Raw genomic sequence first — 20388 nt, forward strand, 5'->3', positions numbered from 1 at the left:
AATAGGTAATGGGCTTAATTGTACATTAGAATACAATGTCATTACATTTTGAAAGAAATACTTTAGATTATTGGAAAGAGCATCAGTTTGAGGGTCAAGCGTGACACTTGTGCCCTGGGTTGAACCACCAATGCAGGGGACTAGCAGGGTGAGTCCAAGGCCAGGGAACCCAATAGGAACATAACTGTGTTTAACTGCTGCTTTTATAGAGTGCTGTGCCTAGTGACAGGAAGGTCTTAAAACAGCAGCAGTTACTATTTATTTAGTCTCAGTTTTGGAGTAAATACTTACTCAGCCTCCATTCTTTACCAACACATACATACACAGGACACCCCACAGCTGAGGAATGTGCTTCATTCAGGCTGATGGCCATCTTGAACACTTGCCTCTTGCTTCATGCTTCTTTGACATCCCCAATCCAGTATTGAAGTAGGTGTAAGTGAGAGCTGATTTTGTGTGTGTGTGTGTGTGTGTGTGTTGTAATCCGTCTCATCCACCTCATTTTCTACATCCATTCAGGCGTTTGAGAGTGACAGCCACCAAATTCATTTAGATAGTTCAGATTTATTGGTTTCAGCCAAGAGCCATTCATGGTTTGTCCTCCATTCAAGACCCAACAGCAGGTAGCTAATGACTTTTCCTCCTATCCACCCATCCCATTTGAAGCAGTGAACTGTCTGTTAGGTGAAAGAATGTATGCGTAGTGTGCATGTTGAATAGATAACGTATTGCATTTATATGTGATGAGCTGCATAGTATCATCACACACAGAAAGATGAGCAGAAACAGAGCCATTTGTTTCCTGTGGTTGGGGGTAGGACGAGGGCAGCTGGGGATTACTGGCTTAATTAGAACTAGGAATGCATGACTTACTTGTAGTACTGTGAAACTGAGTATTAGTCTCTCTTTGTGTCTCTGTCTCTCTCCCTCTCTATCTCTCTCTCTCACACACACACACACACACACACACACTCTCTCTGCTTGTCTCTGTTTTTCTGCCTACCGGCAGTGTATATTCAAACTGTCTAACAGAGTAGATTTAACAGAGAGTATTAACGTTAAGAGAATGGTTTGTTTAAAAGGTAGCTCTAGAGTGGCCAGATGTATTTATGTATTTCTGTATTTCTTCTACATGTTCGAAAATGTTTATTTGTCCCATATTTCAGATGAGAATTTTTTCCTCATTCAAAACGCAGGCATATCGAATAATACATTCAACAGGCTGCATAATAAAGTCGGATATTCATCATACAATTCTGCTTAAATTACACAAGGTGAAACAAACATTTATACTTAATCAAGAATACACTCAAATTAGGAGAGGCTACGGGGGTTTAAAAACATACCCACTTTTCCTAAGTACACTAGCATACTAGAGTACTAGCTCCTACATTCAGCAGGAAGAAGGAGCTAGAAGTTTCCCCCAGATGTGGTGTATAAAAGCACTCTGATGTCCTGGTAAGTTATGACATTGATGGCCAGCGAGTGGTGGACCGAAACATAACAGTGTGTCAAATGCACCAAATATGTGTCCAAGACACTGGCGCTAATACTGCAAACATATGACTAATAAGGTGCACACATATACACACACACACACACACACACACACATGTGCATCTCTGCTGCATTCAGATAGCCTTTCTTTGCTGATTCAATCCGGGCTAAAGAAATCACAGCGACTTTTGGGAAATTCATAGGCTTCAAAAGCACATCTAGGGCTACAGAGAGCTACATGACAATACAGTTAGCTAACAGCAGAATAAGAAAAGCCCAGTGCTTTAGACATGTTTAACTTTCTTACATTCCAAACTCTACTTTTGGAATATAATATAGTAAGAGTCTGAATGGATCATGTACTTTTATAATGTTGAATATTCTACTACTGCTCATATTCAGGCAATGCTTACTTTTTACAGTATCGAAATTTATCATATCGAGACACCACAGTTTCACCCCTAGTGACCATGGGTAAAAAGAAAAGGCATGTGTACCATCACTGTGACCTCTGGCTTTTTCAGTAGAGATCTAGATCTACATTTGGATTTCTGTAAAATGTCTTATGTTTATTGTTAAGTGCTGTACAAATAAAATTGAAATAAATTGAAAACACCCCTCATGTCAATGCATTTTTTGGTACATTTGCCATACACAAAAGCTTTCTCTCTCTCTCTCTCTCTCTCTCACTCTCTTGTCCTCTTTTTCAGTCACACCATGTTTTTTTTAATGTTTTATCATTATCATCATGTGACAGTTTTGACCTTTTGGAGCAATTTGACTAATCCCCATAAGGAAATATTTTAAAAAACTGCAAGTTTTGATTAATTAATTACAAATAAAAATAAAATAAAATAAAAGGGCTAGTTAAGGTTAGGGTTAGGTGTAAGTATATCATTATTAAACTATAGTCAACATAACTAAGACATACTATTGTAACATCCAGTCAATGGAAATATCCCAACCAAGATTTGCAGATGTGTGTGTGTGTGTGTGTGTGAGAGAGAAAGGGAGAGAGAGAGCAGTGTACAGTAGATGTGTGAATAAGTAAGATGTTACATACTGATGAAATTCCCAGAGAGACCAGGATGGATAATGTGATCTAGCCCTAGTGATTCACAAACCAGATGGGGAAGTGATGTCTCAAATCTCTCTCTCGCTCTTACATGCACACATGCACACATGCCTGTCTTACCAAAGTGATATATGGTATATTGGTTTGTTGTATGTTGAGAAAATTTCTTTACCATTGTCTGCTAAAATATCATCATGAAGAACTTGCCTTACAATTTAACATAAAGGGGAATTTTAGTATTAGGATCAGTATACAGTGTTTGGTTAAATGAGGGGTTGAGTATTAAAAATTATTTCTGATGCTGATGTGTGCTTTCATGCCAAAAAATTGAGGTAAAAAAAAATCAACTGAAAATTAAAGCCATCAACCATTTATTTATATGATAATGATAAAGACAAAAAATTATGGTGTGATTAAAAAGGAGGAGGAAAAGAGAGAGAGAGAGAGAGAGAGAGAGATAGGGGTTTAAACAAATAAATCCACAGGCAGTTTATCCTTTTCTTTATCAAATAACAACATGTTCTAGTGCTACATTAATTATTTTCTGTACAGGCAGTTCCAGGGTTTCATTTGTCCTCTGTCCACTAAAGACACACTGCAGGACAGCACAGAGTGATGAAGCAGCTCTGGGCACATGGACATTCTTATGCCGGGGTTAAACATTCCCTCCCTCCTGGTTTGATTCAGCAAAGGACCCTGAACCCTGACCCGTGAGCCTAACCTACTGCGACCTTTAGTACTGATGGCACTCCTACTATCTGAAATGACCTTCCTATAGGAGGGAGGACCAGGGTATCACTGGACCTGTTGACAGTAGCAGTTCTGCCTCAGCTCACTTTGCAGCTCTTAAAGCCTCAGTTGGCACTACCTGTGCAATAAACAATCCTGACAGCTTTAGCATCTGACAGGTGGTTTGAGGCTTTATAGGCGGAATGTGGATGATGATGCTTAAATGTTTATTTTCGGAAAAGGTTAGGCTATATTGGGTATATTGATACAATCATTTCTACATGTTTCACATAGCATTGCGTATGCTATGATGCTGTGATGCTAGTAGTTGTTTTCCTGTTAGTGTCACTTGGACACAGAAAGAGAAAGAGAGAGAGAGAGAGAGACAGCTAGACAGTCTGAGACGGATACAGAACGAAGCTCTGGGTGAATGAAAAGTGTCAATGCTTCAGTTCTCAGCATGGTTACGGCATGTGGAACCCCAACCACTCGTCTCTGGTCCTGACTCCCTTCTTTTATGCACAGTGTAGGCCCCTTGTCACTATGGTCTGCTCACTTTCTGGCCTTTCACATGTGAATGCGTCCAATTGCCCTCATGTCCCCTACCCAGAATTTTGTCATGCACTCCCTCTCTCAAAGAGTTCCTCCTTTTTCAAGGACGTTGTGCCACTGCAGGAGCCAGGGCTATTCTGGCTCCCGTTTCCAATGATTTAAAATCCAAACCACTAGATAATAGGATGTGGGAGTTTACTAACAAATGACAAACAATAAGAAATGTATTATTAAGAACTGCATATTTCTGGCTTTAAAAACATATTTAAAGTCAAATCCATCGGCATCTAATCATAACACAAATACATCGTCATAGACCATAATTACATGATTGATGGAAGAGATTTGTTTTATTGTTTTTAGCAATTAAAACTGATAGTAAAGCTTCTCATATGCAGTTTTCTTAGCAATAGCATTAGAAATGTAGTATCCTGTCCAGTTCTTTGGGCAGATTATTTGGCCAATTTATTTCACAGACCATTGACTCATTATTGTTATAATAATTTTCCTCATTTTAAAACCATACTCTTCAAACCACCCCTTTCCTCCACATATTGTCCACACTCTGACTTTAGTTGCTCAATTGTTGTTGTGGTGAGAAAAACATGATTTGATTTGCGATTATGCACTGTACCGTTTTGCCCTAGTACCTTATTGTTGGAAAAGGGCTACTTTGTTGACTCTTTATAAGCTAACTGTTATTGGGAAATGGAGTTAAATCAATAGCATTGGTACATCCAAACATTGCATATTGGGCAGTCGTTTCTTCAATTGTGTTTATTTTATCACATCATCACAGACGAATCTCTGTTTGCTAATGGCTGAAACTGTGGCCCAAATGTCTGGATGGTTCTGTTTTGGAAAGAGACTTTTAAACTGTATCGTTAGCCTTTCCAAATTGCTTTTCAGACATTCTGAAGGCTTCAAAAGCCTGCTCAGAAGTAAGCATAAAAGAGCCATAAAGTGTGAGAAGGCTATATATATATACACACACACACACACACACACACACATATATATATATATATATATATATATATATATATATATATATATATATATATATGTATGTATGCATGAACACCTTTGATTTCAAGTAACAAGAAGCCGAAACCCTTGCAGAGAAGCCATGCATGTACATTACCAGCCTGCTGCTTTGATAGTCTTTTAATATTACAAAATCACAGATAAAAAGCGATTAGGGTGATTTTAGAGAAGCTTTTTTTTTTTTTTTTAACTATCAGAGGTAGTTTTAAAGCTACACTATAAGGCCAAAAGTATGTGGACACCCATATGTAGGCCTTCCCCAAACTGTTGCCACAAAGTTTAAAGCACATAATTGTATAGGATATCTTTGTATTCTATAGCATTAAGAATTCTCTTTTACTGGAACTAAGGGGCCCAAACCTGTTCCAGCATAACACTGCACCTGTGCACAAAACAAGGTCCATAAAGACATTGTTTGCCAAGGTTGGCGTGGTGTGTCCTGCATAGAGCCCTGACCTCAACCCCACTGAACACTTTTCGGAAGAACTGGAATGCTAACTGAGCGCCAGGCCTTCTCACCCAACATCAGTGCTTCACTGACTTCACTAATGCTTTTGTGGCTGAATGGGCACCAATCCTCCCAGTCACGCTCCAAAATCTAGTGGAAAGCCTTCTCAGAAGGGTGGAGGTTATTATAACAGCAAAAGGGGATTAAATCTGTAATGGGATGATTGGTCAGGTGTTCACATACTTTTGGCAATATAGTGTAGCAGTCAATACACTAAAACTTCACTTTTTTCTTAGGTAACATTCATATATATTGATGGATGTTTTTTCCCCACTCCACTATTCCAAACAGAGAAGTCCAGGTCCACAATCACTTTCATGCCAATATTGCTTTTGAAGTTTACACTTGCAAAATTTCAATCCAATCAATCTGAGAATGGAATGTCAAATCTTACCAGGGAGAAATCACCATTTGTCAATACGAAGGTACACAAACAGTTCTCTCTCTTTCCTTTTTCTCTCTCTAGGGTCAGGGTTTATTAGGCCTAGATTAATAAAAGCAGACCTAGGAGAAAGTGAATCATCTTTCAGCTCTCAGATGGTACAGAGCACCTGCTGTCCTAGTCTGCATAGACGCAGGGACAATTCTGCTGTTTATACATGGCCATACATACAACAGGTGATTGTTTCACAAAGCCCTAACCAGCCAAGAAGCCCCACCAAGACTTGTAAACATAAACTCAGACTCAAACACACACACACACACTGTAGAGGAAATGGCTCCAGCCACTGAATAAGATGCCAATTCAACCAGGAATTCTAAAGCCAAAAGCAACCTGTGAGCATTAGTTGCACAAATACGGCTCCTACTCTTTCAAATTAATGAGCTTTTTATATTGCCTTGCTTCAGCAAGACTTATGGTCAAATTAACATACAGTAGAGTAATTAATATTAAAAGTGAGTTTTTAATAGGGAATAATTCAGACATGCAATTGGTGAGTAATACAACTAAAAGCTTCATGCCTTTTTAGGCTTTCCAAGTGCTCTGTATAAATACATCACCTTCATGCTTCGTGAACACTCCTCTGCATCCGAGGATTATAAGAGCATGCTGAACTGGGGTGCCAGTTCTTGCTGTCACATAAGTTAAAACTTTCTTAGGAATTTATGTAGATGACCTCATTAAAGCTGTTTGATGCTAAAATGTCGACTTATGAACAACAAAAATAACAAATGACCTACAAATATAAGATTATAGAGAAGTGTGATGATATAGTGAGCAGAAAATAGATATTTGTCTAGTCAAGTCAAGGCAGTGGTGGCTCAGTAGTTAAGGCTCTGGGATACTGATTGGGGGGTTCAAGCTCCAGCATTGCCAAACTACCCACAGTTGGCCCCTTGAGCAAGCCTTTAACCATCTCTGCTCCAGGGGTACCAGTTCATGGTTGACCCAGGTGCCCTGACCCCAACTTCCTAACAAGCTGGGAAGAAAAGAATTTCACTGTATTGTAATGTGGAGGGCACAGTGGCTTTATAGTTAGCATGGTTGGCTTGCACCTCCAGGGTTGGGGGTTCGATTCCTGCCTCTGCTCTGTGTGCATGGAGTTTACATGTTCCCCCTGTACTTCAGGGGTTTCCTCTGGGTACTCTGGTTCCCTCCCCTAGTCCGGTAGGCTGATTGGTATCTCTAAATTGTCTGTAGTTTGTGAATGGGTGAGAGTGTGAGTGCCCTGCGAAGGGTTGGCACCCTGTCCAGGGGGTTCTAGGGTACTGATTGGGATACTACCACAGTTGGCCCCTTGAGCAAGCCTTGAACCATCAATGCTCCAGGGGTACCAGTTCATGGTTGACCCAGGTGCCCTGACCCCAACTTCCTAACGAGCTGGGAAGAAAAGAATTTCACTGTTTTGTTATGTGTGTAATGTCTCCTGGACACCCTGGACAGTGCCCCAAGTTCCCTGGGGATAGGCTCCAGGCTCCCCGTGACCCTGTGTAGGATAATCAGTACAGAAAATTGATGATGGAAGATAAAACAAGTACAGATATTTAAAATCCCAGACTTAAGTACAGTAACCAAGTTACTTTCCACCGCTGTTGAATGTTAAACTTTGCCACATAATAACACTGAGTACATAGCTTGTAATCATGTGTATCTCGTCACTTGTTCAGTGAAAGAAACTGCACTTGGCTATACATTTCCTCCTGGACCACAAATGACAACAGGTATATTTAGGAGAGTCCATTAAAACCACATGGTCTTGTGGTTGATTTTCTTTATTTTTGGTGTGAAGTGGGGGGGTGAGAGGCTTGCAGTATTGCTTCTTTGCTGTGCAGTGCAGTGCAGTGCAGTGCTGAAGCTTTGCTAAGCCCGTGGCTGTAGGGCACCCCTCCTTTTTCTGCTCCGGCACTGCCCTGTTGTGGGCTTGCGGGGTTGGAACATTCCTGGTTTGACGACCAGCCTGCGCCTTCGCTGCCATGATTTGCTGAGCAATTCGATCCTCGCCTCGAGGATGTGTGCGTGTGTGTGCGTGTGTGTGTGTGCGGAGAAGGGGAGAAAAGAGAGAGAGAGAGAGACAGACAGTTAAAAAGTACGCTCTGTGTAGTAGCTACGTGCTCCGTCTGAGCAACTTCACTTGAGTTTTCTTCTCTGCTTCACTTCGCCTAGTTGACTTTGTCCTCCATGAGCTACGCTGCCTATCAACTCAGCTACCTAAAGCGAGACAGGGGAGACAAACTAACACACTTTTTGTTTTGTTTTTTTTGTTTTTTTCCCCCCTTTCCTTTACACATTGCCTTGTACATCGTGTCTAATGGAGGGGCCGGTGCGGATTTGCTGTTATAAGAATGCTTTTCGCTGCTAGTGTGTCCGGCTCTCTTGGTTTTCCCTTCAGCAGAAGGTAAGAGTTTGTGGAAGAAACGCGCAGAAAGGTTGCTCAGGTTGCATGTCTTGAACACACACAACTCTCTCTCTCTCTCTCTCTCTCACACACACACACACACACACAGTCACAACACAATACACATTCTGTGCAGACTGGTGGACCGTAAGAATGAAGTGTTTGTAGACTTTAGTACAGCGTTTCGTATTTGCCGCGTTGTACTACACTTCAGGTAAAAGTGTGTGTGTGTGTGTGTGTGTGTGTGTGTGTGTTTAATGTATTCATTGTAAATTTATGGAGCTGAACGGAGTGTTAGCTTCAGTGGAAAAGGGGGCGCCATGACTGCAGCTGGAACTTCACACTCCTGCGCGTGAGAGTAGAAAAGTAGGCAAGTTTTGTTTTGCTGAACAAAATAAGCTTCACCTTTTTTTTTTCTTTCTTTTTTCCCCACACAACATTTCTGTAGTTGAGTGCTGCAACACATGAATGAATACCTGGACTGTTGCTAATGAGTACACCCTGGGGAAAAAAAAAAAAAAAATATATATATATATATGTGTGTGTGTGTGTGTATATGTATATATATATATATATATATATATATATATATATGTATATGTATATATATATATATATATACACACATACATACACACATATATATAGTCTATTGAATTAATTATGGTCAAATAATAACTTCAAAACAAAATGCACTTTAAATTATGTTAATTGTGCAAACACTATTACTATTGTTGTTATTATTATTATTATTATTATTATTATTATTATTATTATTTGCCAAGGTCAGACTATTGCCGGTAATATTGTTACAGATCTGATCACTGGGCCAGACTTGAAATAGAATACCTGTCTGCTTCAGAAAAAAAAAAGGAAAACCTTTTTACTGAAGAAACAATAATTAAAGTAAAAATAATTTAATTATAGATTTAAAACTAAAGCTTGCAGTAGTTAATATAGAAAGAGATGGATATGTCTTTAGTGGCATCTGCGGGAACTGATCAAAAGAAAGGGGTTGAGTCTGTGGCAGCTTTTCTTTACTGTAACAGAAGTGATTTGTTTGCTGTAAATCACAACCAGTGATTCCTTCACCATGAAAGTGGTGGTGAAAGTAAGACTAGTGGAGATATTTGAGCTAATACATGAAAGCAATAATAATAATAATAATAATAATAATAATAATAATACCAAGAAAATACATGATGAATTAGATAGGCTACTATGTTTTCAGTATGTTCTGGGGATATACTGGGGATATGTTTCGTAATTTGGAGAAAAAGTTAAAACAGGGAAAAAAATGTATTTATTTATTTTATTAACAAGGAATCTAGGCTGATGTATCTGTTTCTTTTCTCGGAAAACACTACAACTTTGCAAAGTTACTGCGTCTCGACAAGTACACATAAAAAATACTGAAAATACTGAAACACCTTGATTAAGATGTGTAGAGAACTGATTGCAATACTATGTTTATAAACTATATATATATATATATATGTATGTATGTATGTGTGTATATATATATATATATATATATATATATATATATATATATATATATATATATATATATATACAGATATTAAGGATCATTTTTAATGTGTAAGTGCTAGTTATACATTCAGATTTTTGTATGGTTAAGTCATGGAATCGGACTGTGATGAGTGCCGTAAGATTTCTCTCACAGCACTGCTTTTGACACAACTCTCCCAAAGAGATGTAAATGGATGCCTACATGTGGCATGTGAGTGGCTTTTGTCTGATCAGAGAGGTTAAGAAAACATCACTGCCACACAACAAAACCCCCTATGCTTCCTTTACACAGAGAGAAAGTGAGATCCTTTTTAGCTCTTTTACCAGCACAATCTAATTCTGTAAAGCCGTGGGTTTAAAGCTATACATGTATATGAGGGAAGATATTTAGGCAGTCTATATATTATATGGTGGAATAATCCACACTCGTCATATTTCACTTGTTCCATTTTAAACATCGTGCTTCAGTGAATGGGTAAAAGCAGAAAGTTACAAACTAGTAGAAAGGACAGAAAGTTGTACTGTGCTGATGTTATGAAAGGTACAGAATCCAGCCTTTTCTGTGTCACATCAGCTCACTGGCTAATGCTCCTTTACTGGCTTTTCTGTCTCTCTCTCTCTCTCTCTCTCTCTCTTTCTTTCTTTCTTTCTTTCTTTCTCTGTGAAAAAGTACAGAAACACTTTAGAAATTGTTGATGGCTAAAACACGCAGTACACACTAATGCTGTGGAATTCTTTTACAAATTAAAATTGTGGTAACCTAAAAAAAATTGCATTTAATTATAAATAAGCTGAATTGTTCATTTTACTGCCAGAAATGGAATGAACATGAGCGATAGCAGTACACAGTGTTTGTGTCGGATAAGTCCATGAACGATGGCTTTGTTTTCTTAAGCACATAGTTTTCTAAAGACATTAGGCATTATCATAATTTTAGCATAAACCTTTAGTTTGAAATTTACCAACAGAAATATTTCAGTGACTGTCTTTTGGAAACGTCATATCTAAATATGATGTTTAAACCCCAAATCTTTGTGTTAAATTTTCAAGAAAATATACTTTGCTAAAAATAAAATTTAATAAATATTGTTGAGGCCAAATGTTTACATACACCTAGGCTAAAGACATTTCAGGTTACCATACATCTCCTCCGTTAAGACAATTAAGGTATCTACTTTATTTCCATAAGAGGTCATTTCAAAATAATAGCTAAGAGAGAGATTTATTTCAGGTTTATTTACTGCATCAGATTTTCAGTGGGTCAGATGTTTGCATACACTTTGTTAGTATCTGGTGGCATTGCAATTTAATTGCTCGGCCTAGCCTTCAACAAGCTTTACACAATGCTTTGCCGGAATATTTGCTCATTCCTCCGTACAGAACTGGTGTAACAGAGTCAGGTCTGTGGGCCTCCTTGCTCAGACATGCTTTTTCAGTTCAGTCCACAAATTTTCTGTGAGACTCAGGTCAGGGCTTTGTGATGGCCACTCCAATACTTTCACTTTGTTGTTTTTAGCCCATTCTGTTACAGCTTTGGAGGTATGGTTAGGATCAGTGTCCTGCTGGAAGACCCGTTGTGACTAAGTTTTAACTTTCTGGCTGATGTCTTGAGGTTTTGCTTCAATATTTCTAGATAATCCTCCTTTCTCATGACTTCATCTACACTATATGACCAAAAGTATGCAGACACCTGACCATTGTACCTATATGTGCTTGCTGAACTTCCAAATTCAAAGTTGGTCCCTTTTTAGCTGCCATAACAGCCTTACACTCTTGCAGGAAGGCTTTCCACTAGATTTTGGAACTTGGCTGTGGGAATTTCCAATTTGGCTACAAGAGCATTAGTAAGCTGAGGCACTGATGTCGGGTGAGAAGGTTTGGTGTGCACTTGGCGTTCCAGTTTATCTTGAAGATACTCATTGGCGTTGAGGTAAGGGCTCTGTGCAAGCCACTCGAGTTGTTCCACACCAGCCTTGGCAAACCATGTCTTTATGGAGGTTACTTTGTGCACAGGGGCATTGTCTTGCTGAAACAGGTTTGGGCTAGGCCCTTTAGGCCCCATTCACACGTGGCATTAACACAGATCCGAAGTGATCAGATCACAAGTGGTTAGCGCTAAGTACAGGTGTGAACGGGGTTAAATGCATCTCGGAGACGCGTTGTGATCTGATCACTCAAACCACATCCTGAGGTAGTCTGGGATGCGTATGACCACATAACATTTATAGTGTGAATGCAAATGCATCTCAATGCATCCCAGATAGCAACGAAGCCTTAGTGCCAGTGAAGGGAAATCATAATGCTACAGCATGCAAAGATATTCTAGACAATTGTGTGCTTTCAAATTTGTGGGAACAGTTTGGAGAAGGTCCACATATGGGTGTGATATTCAGGTGTCTACATACTTTTGGCCATATAGTGTGTTTTCTGAAGTGCACCAGTCCCTTTTCCAGGAAAACACCCCCACAACATGATGCTGCCAACTGCATGCGTCACAGTTGGGATAGTGTTCTTCAGATTAAAAGCCTCACCCTTTTTCCTCCATACATACAGCTAATCATTATGGCTAAACAATACTTTTTAAAATTTAAAAAAATTTTTTGCTAAACTTCAGTCTGCCTTTTTATGCAGGTGTTGGAGTAGGGGCTTCTTCATTGCATGACAGCCTTTCAGGCCGTGGCAGTGTAGGACTCTCTGAATGGTGGATGTACATGCATTGGTACCTGACGCTTCCAACTCCTTCACCAGTTCCTTTTTTGTTGTCTTGGGATTTCACTGAACCTTTCAGACCAAAGTCCATTCATTCCTTGAAAGTTAATTTGTAACCCTTTCCTGAATGATGTAGTTTCTGTGTGGTCCAAGATTTTTATATTTCTATGCAATTGTTTGTACAGATGCTTGTGTGTACCTTCAGTTGTTTGGAAATTGCTCCTAACGAGGAACTGGACTTGTAGAGGTCCACATATTTTTTACTGAGGTCTTGGCTAAGTTGGATTTTTCCATGGTATCAAGGGCAAAAAGATATGGTCTCTAAAAGCAGGCTCTTTTATAGCCACAGGTGCACTCCCAATTAATGCCTAATTATGACAGTCGGCCACTCGGAAGCTTCTGAAAGTCATTATGTCTATTTCTGGAATCTTCCGGACTGTTTAAAGGGATAGCCAACTTGATGTATGTTAACCTTTGACCCACTGGAATTCTGATGAATTTCAGGATGAATTTAGTGAATTAAAGCTGAAATAAATCTGTCTCAAAATCTGCGAACAAAGTAGATGCCCTAATTGACTTGCCAAAAGAAACGTATTGTAACATGAAATATGTGAAGTTGTGAAAAATCGAGAATATCTTTAGCCTAGGTGTATGTAAACATTTGGCTTCAACTGTACACTCTGAATATGTTTTATATTTAGTTATTATTGATATGTACACTGCTAGTTAAGTGAATGGAAGACAGCAGATAAGCTAATTAATTTTCTGTTTAATGGCAGTAATGCTACTTTACACAGAAAATTAAAGGCAGTAATGCTACTTTTTTTGTGATTTCAAAATAGTGTCGCTTAGCTCTATGGCCCCTTATTAGCAAAAAGTACTTAAATTATTTTACCTATCATTTTTATGTTTCCTTAAAGTAGCTTTACGTAATTAGGCAGCACCAACGTAAAGTGAAGTGAAGTGACTTGTGGCCAAGTATGGTGACCCATACTTGGAATTTGTGCTCTGCATTTAACCCATCCAAGTGCACACACAGTAGTGAACACACACACACACACACACACACCGTGAACACACACCCGGAGCAGTGGGCAGCCTTTTTTGCTGCAGCGCCCGGGCAGCAGTTGGGGGTTCGGTGCCTTGCTCAAGGGTCTCACAGCATACTGCTTGAATGCTGATATGTGGAAACTCCGTGCACACCTATACTATACTATACTATACTATACTATACTATACTATACTATACTATACTATACTATACTATACTATAGGGATTTTTTTCCTAACTTTCCTTTAAAAACATGACAAAAATGTATATCCTTTGCTATTTCTTTCTCTTTGATCATTTTCCAGAAGTGTAAACAGGTGAAATAGATACTGTTTTATTGAACTCTAACGTCTCTTGACTGGTCTTTGTTTATTTTGTTTCTGCCACTGTAGACTAATGGCACCCCTATCGCACTAGTGTTCTCTAGTGACTTTTCCTTCATAGGGGCTGTATTTGGACTGAAGTGTTCAGAGGAACGAGGTCATGATTAATCAAGTGCTTGAAGATGCATATAGAATCTTGGGTGCCTGGGAAGAAAGCACCAGTGGGTTCAAAATAGTGGCTTGGACTTGAGCTGTTGACACTTGTATAGAATCTGCTGTTCAGAATGCAGGTATTGGTTTTGATATTTTCAGATGCACCTAACTTGAAAGGAGTTGATGTGTTTTTGATTTTTGTAAGTAGGGTTACTGAACGTGGAGCCATTAATCAGATAACTGGGCTACATCCTGTGATTTCAAAGGCATCATCCATCAGTGGCTCCAAGTATAGGCATTAACAAATCATTAGCATACCAGAGCTTATCATACAGCCTGATTCTAAACACTGCTGTGCCATTACAAGGGCTAGAATAATGTTTGGCCGATTAGAGTGTTCTGGCTAATGCTAAACACATGTGGCTGCTGGGGAGGTATGTTATGTGGCCAATTTGAATGTGCGCTTGTGTAGTGCACACACACTGGACTTTTTGCTCCTTATGATATGCTTGTGTTGTATGTCCTTCAGTGTGAAGTATACTCACTCCGTGTGCCCAGGGATATGGGGATGGCAGCGTTGTAATGGATTCAGAGGATGGTTTAGGACTATGTTTGGGCTACAGAGAGGACAAAAAAATGCATAGCAAAATCGAATGATAAATATGTTGTGGTGTAACGATGGGAGGCAGACCGGGTGTGTCCGCCAGAGAAAGAGAGAGACGGCGCGGTCTAAGTTTATTTTGGAACTCCTTGGCTCAGACTTCATTGCAACACGGATGTTATGCAGTTTGCTAATCCCGTATCTGGCCTAAGAGGGATAAAAGTGAGTTTGAACTGCTAAATCAGTGTGTGGTTGTGCTGTATATTTGGGGCTGTGAGTTTCATTCGCGTTTCTGTAGAAGAATCAGCTGAGACTTAAGATGACTTGGCAGAATCACCAAGTTAGAAAAGAAAGCAGCACGATTCATGTTTCATCGTACATGTGCCTACGTGTACATACGGTCGAGCAAGAATTTTACTGACTACGTACAGTCTTGTAGAGTATGTATCAAAGCATGAGAAGTTTACAGCTAGAGAAATTCTCTGTAGTATAGAATACAGAGTTTCTCTGTATTTTGAACTTGGTTATATAACTCAAGAGTGAGTGATTTGAGCCCTCTGCTGACTTCATCTGTGACTTAACAAAATACATGGAGAATACAGTCCATGTATTAAAAGTGGTGGAAATGATCAGGTGTTATAATTTTGTACTCTACACTCTTTTAGCTAGACAGAGCTAGAAGCGCAGAGCCTCAGGGAAAGCCCCTAACATTCGGTCTGTGGTCTGGCCTGAGCAGCATGCTGGGAGATTACAGTGGGGCAAGCTTTTTGCCTTCCCTTTTGCTCTTCTATCTGGTGCTCAGTAACTGTGTCAGTCACATTAATGTGCAAAATAAAGTTATTTTAGTGTCACACCTCTATAATACTGAGCAATCTTGAGTCACTAAATTGTGTCCTCACATCTGTGAGATGAATCAATATTATGTAATTGTGAAACACAGATTGACCTCCGCTCAGCAGATAGTTTAGAGAGATAGAATCTACGGTGAGAGTCAAACTCATATTCCCAAAATAATTTCTTAGGTGACCAGTCAGCTCTGAATTTCACAGTATCCAAGAGAGAGCTACACAGTTTACAGCCCTTGTTAAGCTGTAATGAAGGACTAACAGATCAATTAACTGATCAGTTTAAAACTGTGGCTGTCTCTTCCGGTTGGTCATAACTTGCCATGTTTTCAGCCCATAGAGACATTCGGGATTGTTTCATACATTTGAAGAGCCATGGCAGTATAACATGATTAAAAAATAAAAGGCAAAAGGATGTGGAATGCAGACAAGACAATTCAGAAATTTCTGTTTTAATGCCAGTCCAGATGTAGGCCTAATCTGGGGGCAAGGGTTCAAGCCCCAGCACTGTCAAGCTGCTGCTGTTGGTAACTTGAGCAAGGCCCTTAACCACATCTGCTCCAGGGGCACTGTATCACGGCTGACCCTGCGCTCTGACCCCAGCTTCCTAGCAAGCTGGGAAATGCGAAAGAACTGCATTTCATTTGCACTGTACTCGTATGCTGCACAATGACAATAAAGTTGAATCGAATCGAATCTAATCTCATCACTGCAGGTCACAAATGCTGATTAGTAGAGCTTTAGGGATTCTATTTTACTTTTACTTTTGAGTTGTTTTTTTTCTTCTTATATTTATTTATTTATTTATTTAAAAATTGAAGATTACTTTTCTTAATTGTAATGTGAAAGTAAACGTAATTAATCTATTAACTTGTGCCTTCTCTGGTTTGATTCATGTCCATGTTTTGTTCATAATGGTCCTGTAGGGAGAAGTAACTTGGTATTTCAGATGGAAGTTGGGAAGAGGTGCTTAACCCTCAGTTGAGCATATGATGTTATGTCAACATGGATGCTCACACTATAAAGTACCACTTCCCTACTTTTAAATGCGACTGTAGTAGTTACAGCTACAGACGCAGTAGCTATAGCGCTGACCATACAGTTCACTGTTTTGGTTAAATCTATAGCACTAACCATACATTTCACTAAGTTTAGCTGGCTAGCTTGTTGCTAACAGGCTTTCTTGGAGGCATCCATGTTTTTCTCCACTTTGTAGGTGGAGTGCACCAAGGTTGAGAGTTATATAACTCAGAATTCCAATTTTCCCCTTCTGGGCTAAGTTGAATGCAGCATTAGATTGAGTGCACTTGGCCTCATTAATCCATCAGGAAACAGTGGAAGGATGACTATAGATGACTGAGCACTTTGCCACCAAAACATCCATTTTATTTGATCCTCAGTACTGATGAAGGCTGTAATTTTCTGGGAATCAGTGGAGAATCATCACTCGGGTGAAGCATTTGGACAAGAAGTTGTGGACTGGTGTTTTGCCGTCAGTTGCAGTTGGTGAATATAAGAATGGTTAGCTCTTTTGTAGAATGATGTCTATGTCTGTAGCAACTTCCTATTTGCAAGATTATTTTCTTTGGCCTTTTCCTGTACATAACCCTCCCCACTGTTCTGAGAATGAGCTACTTCTGTCTCCCCACCATTTTTTTTTTCTTCCATTTGGGCTATAACCATTTTCTAAGGTTATATCACAAGTTTTGCTTTCAAATACTTGAAACCCATGCATATGTAACATATGATGAGGGGTTAATTACTTAATCTCAGTGACTGTTATTTTGAAACCAGTAAAGAACATCAGCACCACAACACTATATGTAAGTCGGAAGCAGCTTTTGGACCCTGTAGTGCAGCAAGACCCAACTGGTGCTGTTTTAAAACTGCTTGGGGATTAATTACTGAGGCTAGCCTGAAGAAAGCCCCTGATTGTTGGACGGACTGTTTGTTAAGATGGGTGATTAAAAATATTTACGAATCTCAAACAGATCACTGGCAGATGTCCATGACATTTCATATCCAATACGCTTCCAAATAAATGTACTTCTTTCTATTAAAATACCATCTGTTGACGTCAAGGACACTCTTGCCTAACTTTGGCAGAACTGCTTGAGTATGGTGTTTGATAGCTTTGTTGTTTATTATTGCTAATTGTTTTGCTGTTGTCATTAGGTGGGGTTGGACCGGGAGCAATTAAAAATAAGATGTCAATGTCCGCACTTTGCCCACACCTCCAGCACCAGTGAATCCAGAACGCACTTACAAGTTAATGATCTGACCATAAGGATGGAAAGGCTGATGTGTACTTTTACGGAAATCACACTTCCCAATTTGTTTTACGAATTTTGGGCTGCAAAGCAAGACCTTTACACTTCCAGGGAGTCACAAGATTAGACAGATAAACATTTTGACAGCCTGAGTAGATTGACTGAGGCCCCTGCTCAGGAATGATTTTTAGTGTGTTCTGAGGGAGAGCAATTTGGGCTTCTTAACCTGTTTGACATAGCTTGATTTTGTTTCAGACATCAAATTTTTTCCTACTCTTGGAAGTAGACAAGCATAACCATACAGACAGGCAAATGTGCTTTTAATCGTCTCTTTGTAGCATTGCAGTTCTCTCTTTGCTAATTTTACATCATGGAATTCTGTACTAACTGTTTGTACTCATACTTTCTGCACAAGAAAGCTATCCAGTATGAACTTTTCCCACTCAATGTATAATTCACAGTTACCTGAGTGTGAGCATTTCTAGCCTTTGCTTCTTGGAACTATCTGTTTGGAGACTCTCTGTCAACTTGTTTTTGCTTTCCACATGTTTCAAGGCACAGTTTTTAATATATGTCTCTACCCTGGGAGTGCTTTTGGTCGGGGGCCAGGGACCTATCGGCGGGAGACTGAGCAGAGCCTGTTGTGTGGCTGTATGGTCGGCTTGGTTACCATAGTGACAAAAGAGGTGATGGAGTCCAGGAAGATTGGGAAGAGCTGGGGCCTGGAGCGAGAGAGAGAAGGGGAGCTGGGACATGGAGGTTGAATGGAAAGACTTGGGCTGGGTCCAACTTTTAATCAACATGACTGCCGTCCTATCATAGTCAACAATCAAAGTGATATGCAGTAATGAAACAGGCTTGGCTGGATAAATGAATGGTAGATTGGTGTTTTAAGAGAGGAGGACATTGAGAGAGTAAAAAAAACCCATAGTTACTTTAATCTGAGGTTTTTTTTTTATTCCAGCTAGCTGCTCTCATAGCCTGTGGAATGTGAGTAATCAGACTCCCCCTGGCAACTCAAACATGCAAACACTCGTACACATTTGTTCTTCCATAGCCTATGAACTATGAATCAGATGCATTTGACATTGCCAGCCTTATACTAGTCGTTCATGGGCCATCTGGGCTTGCACACCCTCTGTTTTTTTTGCTGTCTCCCACATTCCTGTTCTCTATCCAAATTACATCCCCGCTGAATCCTCGGTGCTCCGGGGGGATGTGAACTCGGCTGGAGGGCTAGTCAGTGGCTCCCATAGTGCAGTGGGCATAGCTGCCATTGCATTGTAGCAGGCTCAGTTGTGGCCTCGTGACCAGGCTGCATCCTGAGATCCATGTCCAGCGTCTGAGAGTGCCCTGTTGATTTTTGACACTGCTTGTAATTTCACTTGTTGAAAACCTTAGGAAACACCTCATTTACCTCTCCACCCCGTCTCTCTCCTTCTCTCTCAGCATTTTCCCCAAACACTTCTTCCCCTCTAGGACAAACAAGAAACCACAGAAAAAAATATAGTTAAAAGCCTTCTGTACTGTGCCAAGGCTCGACGCTGTCCTTCGTAACCTGGATCTGTAAGCGATTTCTGTTAATTTTTTAACTCTGTGGCCAAGCAAATAAAGCAGGAGTTACTAGTGTCTTTCAGATCTACGCACTAGTACGAAAGGATAGAAAGGTGGGGGAGGATGGGTCAGGGCTGGAAAGCTCTGGGTCGGCAAAGTAATGTGTTTGTACATGGTAAACACTGCATTGTTGAATGTTAACCTCGGAGACTAGGGGCCACTTTCAGCCTTTTTTTTTTTTTTTTCCTCTATAGGCCCATTTTCCATTTTCATGCTTTACACCATGGACCTTGGATCATCTGCACCTCAGATATAAGACTGTGATTTGTCAGGGGACAAGAAGCCTTAAATGCCGTTTAGACATTTAGACAGTATCATTAATAGAGAGTATGAGTGCAGCTGAACCGAGCAACTGCACGTCCGTTCTGTGTGCGCTCAGCAGTGACCTGTTGACGCTTTGCTATCGTTTGCTTGCAGGCTAAAATGTGGAAATTAGATTTGTGTTCCCACGGCCGTAATTGGTCACTCTCAACCAATCCCTTTTCTTCTGGGAAACAGACCTTGATCTCATTCAAAGTAAAATTCCCAAAATAGCAGAGAGGTCACAGAAAACTACATTTTATGTTTCTACTTAGCTGAACTAAGTAGTGCCAGTTGAGAAGAGGAATAAAGATAACGTAGGGGTGTGTGTTGATTGCAGATGTTTGAACAGAGCTTTGAAATGTGAAAGATGCATCCTGCCCACAATGGAGGATATATCTCCAAGACTTCCTGGAGCCAGTGTATTCTCCACCCTGGTTGCAGATTTTGGAAAATTCTCCAAGCAGCCAGAAACTAACCATGCTCTTCACACCCATGGGAAGATTTTGCTTTCACAACAAGTACCTGGAGATGGTGCTGAAGAACATCAATTCAACAGAGCTGAGTGCTGTTTTGTCAAATCAGAGATACAGCTGAGGACCAGGGGAACACTAGGCACTTGTTCTCATAAACTATTTGAGGAAAGTTCCTGCCCTTCTACTGGTGTTACCTATTGCAATTACAATGTCCAAGAACAGGTGTTTTGCAGAGTCAAGGCCATGCTCTTGTAAGCACCAGCACTTG

General features: G+C 40.0%; 1 protein-coding gene across 2 annotated transcripts in view; it reads left to right on the forward strand.

Moving 5' to 3' along the window:
- Positions 1-7775: 7775 nt before the first annotated feature.
- The window catches only part of cdon (cell adhesion associated, oncogene regulated), a 48038-nt gene continuing 35425 nt past the window's right edge, over positions 7776-20388 (forward strand). Inside the window, exon 1 of one of the 2 annotated variants that reach the window (XM_026914000.3) lies at positions 7776-8245. The gene's annotated coding sequence lies outside the window, so the exon portion shown is untranslated. Of the gene's footprint in view, positions 8246-8279; positions 8460-20388 lie in introns of those variants that run through there. The other variant, XM_026914001.3, reaches the window with a different exon arrangement.

This window comes from Pangasianodon hypophthalmus, chromosome 6, assembly GCF_027358585.1.
Source record: "Pangasianodon hypophthalmus isolate fPanHyp1 chromosome 6, fPanHyp1.pri, whole genome shotgun sequence".
NCBI lineage: Eukaryota > Metazoa > Chordata > Actinopteri > Siluriformes > Pangasiidae > Pangasianodon > Pangasianodon hypophthalmus.